Below are 8,914 nucleotides of genomic sequence, written 5' to 3' on the forward strand. Positions count from 1 at the left end.
TGTAGTCCCAATAGCTCATTTTTGCCCTTTCTTCCCTTGCCTTTAGCAGTATGTCTAGGAAGACGTTGCTGCGGCTGAGTTCAAAGAAGTTGCTGCTTGTGTTTTCCTCAAGGATTTTGATGGATTCCTGTCTCACATTGAGGTCTTTCATCTATTTTGAGCCTATTTTTGTGCATGGTGTAAGGAAATGGTCCAGTTTCATTCTTCTGCATGTGGCTGTCCAATTTTCCTAACACCATTTGTTGAAGAGACTGTCTTTTTTCCATTGGACATTCTTTCCTGCTTTGTTGAAGATCAGTTGACCATAGAGTTGAGGGTCTATTTCTGGGCTCTCCATTCTGTTCTATTGATCTATGTGTCTTGATGATTACAGCTTTGTAATAGAGCTTGAAGTCTGGAATTGTGATGCCACCAACTTTGGCTTTCTTTTTCAAAATTACTCTTGCTGTTTGGGATCTTTTCTGATTCCATATAAATTTTAGGATTATTTGTTCCATTTCTTTGCAAAAAATTAATGGTATTTTGATAGGGATTATGTTAAATGTGTATATTGCTTTAGGTAGCATAGACATTTTCACAATATCAAATAAAGGGCTAGTATCCAAAATCTATAAGGAACTTATCAAACTCAACACCCAAAGAACAAATAATCCAATTAAGAAATGGGCAGAAGACATGAACAGACATTTCTGCAAAGATATCCAGATGGCCAACAGACACATGAAAAATGGCTCAACATCCCTCAGCATCAGGGAAATACAAATAAAAACCACAATGAGATACCATCTCACACCAGTCAGAATGGCTAAAATTAACAAGTCAGGGAATGACATGTTGGAGAGGATGTGGAGAAAGGGGAACCCTCCTCCACGTTGGCAGGAATGCAAGCTGGTGCAACCACTCTGGAGAACAGTATGGAGGTTACTCAAAAAGTTGAAAATAGAGCTACCTTATGACCCAGCAATCTCACTACTGGGTATTTACTCTAAATACTCTAAATGTAGTGATCTGAAGGGACACATGCACTCTAATGTTTATAGCAGCAATGTCCATGATAGCCAAACTGTGCAAAGAATCTAGATGTCCATCAATAGATAAATGGATAAAGAAGATGTGGAAAAAAAAAAAAGATGTGGTATATGTATACAATGGAATGCTGTGCAGCTGTCAAAAGTACCAAAATCTTGCCATTTGCAACGATGTATGATCTCTCTGATATGAGGAATTTGAGAGGCGGGGGGGGGGTTGTGGGGGCAGGAAAAGAAAAAATGAAATAAGATGGGATCAGGAGGGGGACAAACCATAAGAGACTCACGAAACAAACTGAGGGTTGCTGGGTGATGGACATTGGGGAGGGTATGTACTATGGTGAGTGAAATATGTAAGCCTGTAAGTGAAATATGTAACCCAAACATTTCTGTGATCAAATTTCTGTGATTCACAGACCTGTACCCCTGGGGAAAATAATACATTATATGTTAATAAAAATTTTTTAAAAATGTCATGTAGGCCTGACTTCTTTACATTATTTTAATTTTTCAATTAATGAATACATAAACTGAGTCCAATCCAGTGTTAAAAAATGCAAAGAATGGTTAATAAGTCTATGTGAGGATACCTCACAGAGAGATGTCTGAACTAGATCTGGAATATACGACCTCTTCAATTTCTACCAGTCTCTTGATTCCATAGTTTTTTGTTGGTTTACAACACAAATAATGGATGATACTTCTCTGTAGGGAATAAATTAGGTGAGATACTACACTCTACATAGGGAGTATTAAGGAATGTTCTAGTCACAGCTCTATTGTCATAAGCAAATAACACAGACTTCATTTAAAGAAGAAAATGAAAGAAAATATGGATTTTGAAGTTTAAAGTATTCAAGACTAGACTATTCATTTAAAAGAAAGTTTTAAAATTAGTCAATTTACCTGTATGTCACGGCAGCTTTATAATGTGTCAACTTGGCAAGACTGACCTCATTTCCTAGGATTTCCCTTCTTGCAGTTTCCAAATGACAAGCCACAAGGGATATTTTCAGGAGATTTAGTGAGCAGAAAAGAGGTAGCAGCCATTTTTCATCTTAGACTCACTGATGTGCTGACTCATGCTGTTGCCTTAAAGCAGCATGTGTCTGTATCTGCTTTACTTTCCCTGAATTCTTCACCTTCTCTGACTCCTGGGCCAGATACATGTTTACTTCCATGAGGAAGAGTCCTGATTTTTTCTGGATCCCCACACCACCAATATCAGAGGCAATATGAACTAATGAGTTTCAGTCCAACTTTGTGCCCTTCGGGTCTAGCTCTGTGTGTATGAGCTCCAGTTTGCTCTTACTCTCCTCCACTTTATAACTATCTTCTCTTCCTTACTGCCTGTCCTCTGGACTTCAAACAACAGCATCAGAGGTGAAGAAAATACTGCAAATACTGCTTACCCAGTTCCCACAATTGTAAAATTTAAAACAATAAAATGAAAACTTACTCACATGTAAAAATCTTCTTATGGTTATGCTTTTCTAGTTGAACCCTGGCTAGCATGCATAATAAAAATCTTCCAAGAAGTTTAGACACCAAGTGGACATTTAATGAAATGAATAAGTGACTTCACTAAGATTAGAAATATGCAGTCAGTAGAATGCCAAACATTTCTGTGATCAAATTGATTCCTTAAACTTCACTGGAGCCAAACAAAAAAAGATGAGCTGATAGAGAAAATATTTATTTATACTCAAGGTCTTCTGGTACTAGCTTTTAAATATTGATAGAGAAATACTCCTATCTCATACATAAGAAAAACAGAAGTTAAAAAGCTTAAATAAACCTGGACCCCTGGCGTTATTAGAAGACAACTCAAGTTTAAGATTTTATAACACCCATATGGTTCCAGTTAGACTTGGATGAATGGAGAAAAGCTGTGATGGTTATCAGACTGACTTCTTGAACTCAGATGGAAGGAACTCATATACATGGTATATGCTAGATACTTGCTGATTTCAATCTCTACTCTAAGGAACAGTGACTTCCCACAGAGTGTAACAGAAAGACATGTAGAATAATGTCACATGTATACACACACACACATATACATGTAATAATAGCTAACATTTCTAGAACACTTTGGTTGTATTAACTCATTTACTCACCAACATAATCTATGACTAGGTAATATTATTATATCTATTTTTCAGAGGAAAGCAAGGCATAGTGGGATTCAGTTACTTGACAGGGTCACACAGAGGTATATCACAGAGCTGGAGCATGATAACCAATGCAGTCTAGCCTGAGGGCTCCTGTGTTTATGGGCTCTGCTCTTCCATCTTGCTTGCAAATATAAAATATACTTGGCTATGTAGGTGTGTGAAACTGTACTTTACAGTTATTAGTAATTTGGCTACAAATTGCTTTTTCAACTCCATCTTTTTCTTCTCTCTTACATGTTCCTTACAATCCAGAAAACTTTCTTACTGTATCAAAGTAAATAGAAATCTAAAGTAATTCAGATAATCAGGCTAAGGCCAAGCTACCACCCTAAATTCATAAACTCACCTAATGCTTTCTTCCCTTTGCCTCTTTATTAATGCCATCTTACATCCTGGGATGCCTCCCTCTTTCCCACCATCACCCACTCTGTGCTGTCTCCATTTTTGGAGATTTTATGCATTTTTTTTATAATTTTGTTTGAATAGCATCCTCTTCATGATACCTTCTCTGAGACCCCTATCCAGAGGCAATCTCCCCTTCCTCAGAATTTAGATAGCCCCATGTTTTATGGGCAGTGATTTGCATTCTTGTTTTATTTTCATGTTAACAGGTTGAACGTCACAAATTTTAGCCAAGTTGAAGATCTATCTTTCTTGGCATGTTGATATTGCACTCTTTCTATCTGCGGTTGCTCTTTGCCTCTGCTCTCACATGACAAAGATAAATCAAAAGTGTCATAGAGTGCTCTATATGTGAAACCTTCCTTCACTGAGCTCCTGTGGATAGACGTGGCTACTGTGGAGGCCAGTTAATTTTTCTTTGGATCATTGACAGATCTTTCTTGTCTTTTCTTTGAAAATGCTTTAGACATTCTCAGATAATAATATCTATTGTTCACAAGTTTTCTTAATTGACTTATTTTACCCCCACAAGGAAAGTATGAGAATTCCAATTGTTCTACATTCTCATCAACACTTGGTATTCATGCTTTTAAAATTTTTGGCACTCTAGTGGGAATAAAGTGATATCTCATTGTGGTTTTAATTTAGTTGTCTGATGATTAATGATGTAGAATATTTTTTACTTGTTTAATGACCATTCATTTATCTATTTTAGTGAGGAGCTTATTCAACCATGTTGTTAAATTTTAAAAATTGGGTTGTGTTTCCCTCTTATTATTGAATTTTAAGAGTCCTTTATATGTATACTCAAGATCTAGGGCTTTTGTATTTGCATATTTATTGTAAACATTCTATCCTAGTTTGTGATTTACTTGTACATTTTTTAAATGATATCTTCTAATGAGCAGTTTTCAATTTGAAGAATTCAAATGTTCTAATTTTTTGCTTTAAGTTTACTGCTTTTTGTGTTTTATCTAAAAAAATGTTTGCCTGACTAATGTTGAAAAGACATTTGCCTTTGTTTTCCTCTGGTTTTATAGTTTTACTATTCATGTTTACATCCTTGACATATTTAACAAGAATATTCATGTACAATATGAAATAAAAGTAAAGGTTAATTTTTGCTTTCTAAATTTCTGCACTATTTATTGAAAATATAATCTTTTTCTCCATCGAATTGCTCCGGCATTTTTGTCAACAAAAATCAATTAATATATGTGTGGGGCTATTCTTTGACTTCCTTTGAGCTATATGGCTATTCTTATGACAATAATATATTATCTTGACTAGTGTAGCTTTTTAATAAGTCTTAAAATCGTTTGATGTACACTCTCTAATCTAGATCTTTCTTTTCAAAATTGTTTTATATATTCAAGGTCCTTTGCAATTCCATATAAACTCTCAAATTAACTTGATAATTAAAAAAAAATCCTCATTGGGGTTTTGATTAAGATTGTGTTGAATCTATAGAACAGTTTAGGGAGAATTAACATCTTAACAGTATTGAGTCATTGATGTAAGAATGTATCTCTCCATTTATTTAGGTCTTTGACTTCTATAATCAGCGTTGGCTGGTAATTGCCATATATATGCATATATGCATATAAATGCATATAAATGCATACATATACATATATGTATGCATTTCATGGTTTTTGGTGCTATCATAGATGGTATTTTTAATTTTAATTTCCAACTATTTATTGGTAGTACATAAAAATACATTTGGTTTGTGGATATTGATCTTATAACCTATAACTGTTAAAGTCATTTATTAGGTTTAGGAAATTTTTGTAGATTATTTGGAATTTTTTATGCAGATAATTTTTCCTTTTGTGGCATATAGAGACATTTTATTTACAATCTGTATGCATTTTATTTCTAGTTTTTGACTTATTATAATGGTTATAACCCCCAGAATGATGATTAGTAGAGGCATAACAATGGGTTATTTTGTCTTATTTCTGATCTTGGGGTAAAGGAGTCATTTTTCATCACTGTATTATGGTAGCTGTAATTTTTTTCATAGATGCCATTTTTCAAGTTGAGGAAATTTCCTTTTATTCTTAGTTTGGGGAGTTTTTTTTTTTTTATCAGTAATACTCAGTTTTGGCAAATGCATTTTCTGCTTCTTTGTATGTTTAGTGTGTTGATATGATTTTTGGTTTTTGAATGTTGTATGTTGATTTTTGAATGAACCAGCTTAATATTCCCACTTCATCATGGTATATTTTTAAAATGTGTTTTTGGCCTTGATTGACTAGTGTTTTACGGAGGATTTGTGGGTCTGTGTTTACTAGGACATTAGCCTGTAATATATTTTTCTTGTAATGTCTTGGTCTAGTTGTATGTGGGCAGTTAACAAAATAAAATGAGTTGGGAAGTTTCTCTGTTCTTCTATTTTCTGGAAGAGTTTGAATAGAATTGACCTTAAAAATTATATTGGAATATAGTCTCCCTGATATGAGGAAGTGGTGATGCAACATGGGAGGTTAAGGGGGTAGGAGAAGAATAAATGAAACAAGATGGGATTGGGAGGGAGACAAACCATAAGAGACTCTTAATCTCACAAAACAAACTGAGGGTTGCTGGGGGGAGGGGGGTTGGGAAAAGGGGGGTAGGGTTATGGACATTAGGGAGGGTATGTGCTATGGTGAGTGCTGTGAAGTGTGTAAACCTGGCAATTCACAGACCTGTACCCCAGGGGATAAAAATATATTATATATTTATAAAAAAATTAAAAATTAAAAAAAATTATATTGAATTCTTTGATCAATTTTTGTGGTTTCTGGGATCTCTCTCTCTCTTCCATTCTGTCTCAAGAAAATGAGTGCTTGCAACTATCTTTCCTCAGGGTTTTTATCTTTCCCTTAGATTTTAGGTTAGTTGGTAACTCTGTGTACTCAATTCTATGATGACTTAAAGAAAAGTTACGGTTTTGTAAATTATCTGGATTTTTATTTTTCTTAGGAGAAAACACTCTTCACTTTCTAGCTTTCTATCTCTGTTATCTAGCTGTTTACAGCAAGAAGGAAAGTCTGATACCAGTTATTCCACTGTGACTGGAAGCACACCTCAGTAATCTTGTTATTAAATTAATTATAAATAGATGCCAATAGTCAAATAAGGTTGACTGTGAGTGGATTTGCATAAAACTACTTTGACTAAAGCTTTATATTTATAAGTGAAAAAACCCCCACATTTCTGTGTATATGGGTTAGTTTTTATTTCCTGGATTCTCAGTAGGATTATGATAATTTTTATGTTTTTACAACATTCTCCTGGATATATATCATCAAAAGATCTTGATACGTGGCTTTTCAAGGCACATTTGTGAATTTTTGCTGATATTTCAACCATATCAATGAGTTCCATTTCATGTCCGGATCAACTATGCATACACATAATGAGAATTTACTGGTTTATATTTTTCTCTCAGTCCATGCTTCCCAGGGGACTGACCAAAAAATGAAATAAATTTTATCAGCAATTTTACAACTCTTAAAGCAAAAACCATTACATTTCTGAAGAGCATAGAAGGTGTATTAAGTGGTCAAGGGACCAGAAGAAATAAAGACACCCCAAGAACTTCTAGTTCAGTGCTTTCCCCTCTTCTTAGGTTGAGTTTTTTTCTCACCAAACACATAGAGAGGCCTTTAATGGCAGGGCCATTTCCTGGAAACATACCTAGAAACCAAGTGTGAAACTGGTGCTTTAGTTGGCAAAATAATATATCGTAGGGCAGTATTCTTTATATTCCATAGTTAAACTATATCTATATATTCTGTCACCTGTGAAGGACAACTACAATTCATACTGCACAGCACTAGCACTTTCCAATCTGCTCTAGGTACATCAAAGGCATATGGGCAAGTAGTTAAGATGTACAAGTCAGAACCACTAGCTCTTCTGTCATTACTCAGAGGTAGAGGGTGGGGAACCAGTCAGTTACAAAGCACTTTATAGCTCCTGGGAGATATCAATAGAATGAGACATGCCATATATAAAATATAATTACATAGCTCCCAGTGGTGTTGTTTTGAAAGACAATAACCCATTTAATATTTTGAAATGGCTTGCCCAGACAGCATTCTTTGGAACATCTTGCACTTTTCTTGACCTCAGTCTCTAAGGTCTTCCAGCTTTCAAGAAATTTCTATAATTCTTTGGACTGTCTGAGGAAAACAACAAAGACTTCTCATTGTTGGAATGGGATTTGCTCAGAATTTCAGATTGCTAGTGTCAAAAATTTAACCATGTAAAATGGATAAACTTGTTTTTTATTGATTACTTCTTATCCTACCATTTCCTTATACAATATCATCTTGGAAGCATAATGTGAATCTAATTCCAGTGGGCTACTTCTTAGCTTATATCTTCTCTTTAGAAAATGTAGAAATATACTATCATTACTACCACTAATACCACTTTTATAAGCACTTCACATTTACTGGGCACATGCTCATAAATCATTGAGAAAAAGAAATTAAATACACTAGGAATGTGTGGTAACATAGAATAGAGCTTTATTCAGAAGGTCTGGGTCATATCCCTGGAATTAGCAGCTCTTTAATCATGGAAGGTAGTTCCTTTAGTGATCTAATTGTGGTTTCTTCATTTATATGGTTGCAGGATATTACCTGTTTACCTGCTTTACAGTGTTAACAGAAGATGAAATAAAATTATATATTACATGATGTGTGTGTGTGTGTGTGTGTGTGTGTGTCCCATATTCACATTAGCCAGGCAACTGTTTCAAATTCCTCCAGGAATTTTATACAAGTAATGCACTGGTGGCAAACAAAGAGTAATAATATTAACAATGAATAACAATAATTTTTGTGACACCTTCTTTGTTCTCTATGAATATCTTATCTTCTTTAACCCTTGCACCTGTGTGATTGATGAAACTGAAGCTAGGGGAGACTCCTTTCCCTGTCACAAAACCCGGGGGCCCTGCAAAGATTCAAACTTAGATCTGACTGGGGGCAAAGTCCCTGTTCTGTGTATTACTGGGTTTCTTTTTTGCTGTCTGGCTAGCAGAGTCAGAGGAGTCAGCAGGGAAATAAGGAAAAGAAGTCAGTTTAGTTTTAAAAATAAATTAATCTCTTAATATAAAAACCTGCATGAATAGGTAATATGAGAAGATTTCTTCCCCAAATCTCTGAAGAGCATATTGCAGGTGATTTATAATCACAAAATTCCAAGATATGTGTATCAGATAAACAGAAGTGGGAATTTTTTGAGTCTGAGTCACTTAAATAATAGCATGCTCTGTATTAGGACAACCTGGATAGGGAGAGGTTT

The sequence above is a fragment of the Mustela lutreola genome, chromosome 6 (genome assembly GCF_030435805.1).
Source record: "Mustela lutreola isolate mMusLut2 chromosome 6, mMusLut2.pri, whole genome shotgun sequence".
NCBI classification, from domain to species: domain Eukaryota; kingdom Metazoa; phylum Chordata; class Mammalia; order Carnivora; family Mustelidae; genus Mustela; species Mustela lutreola.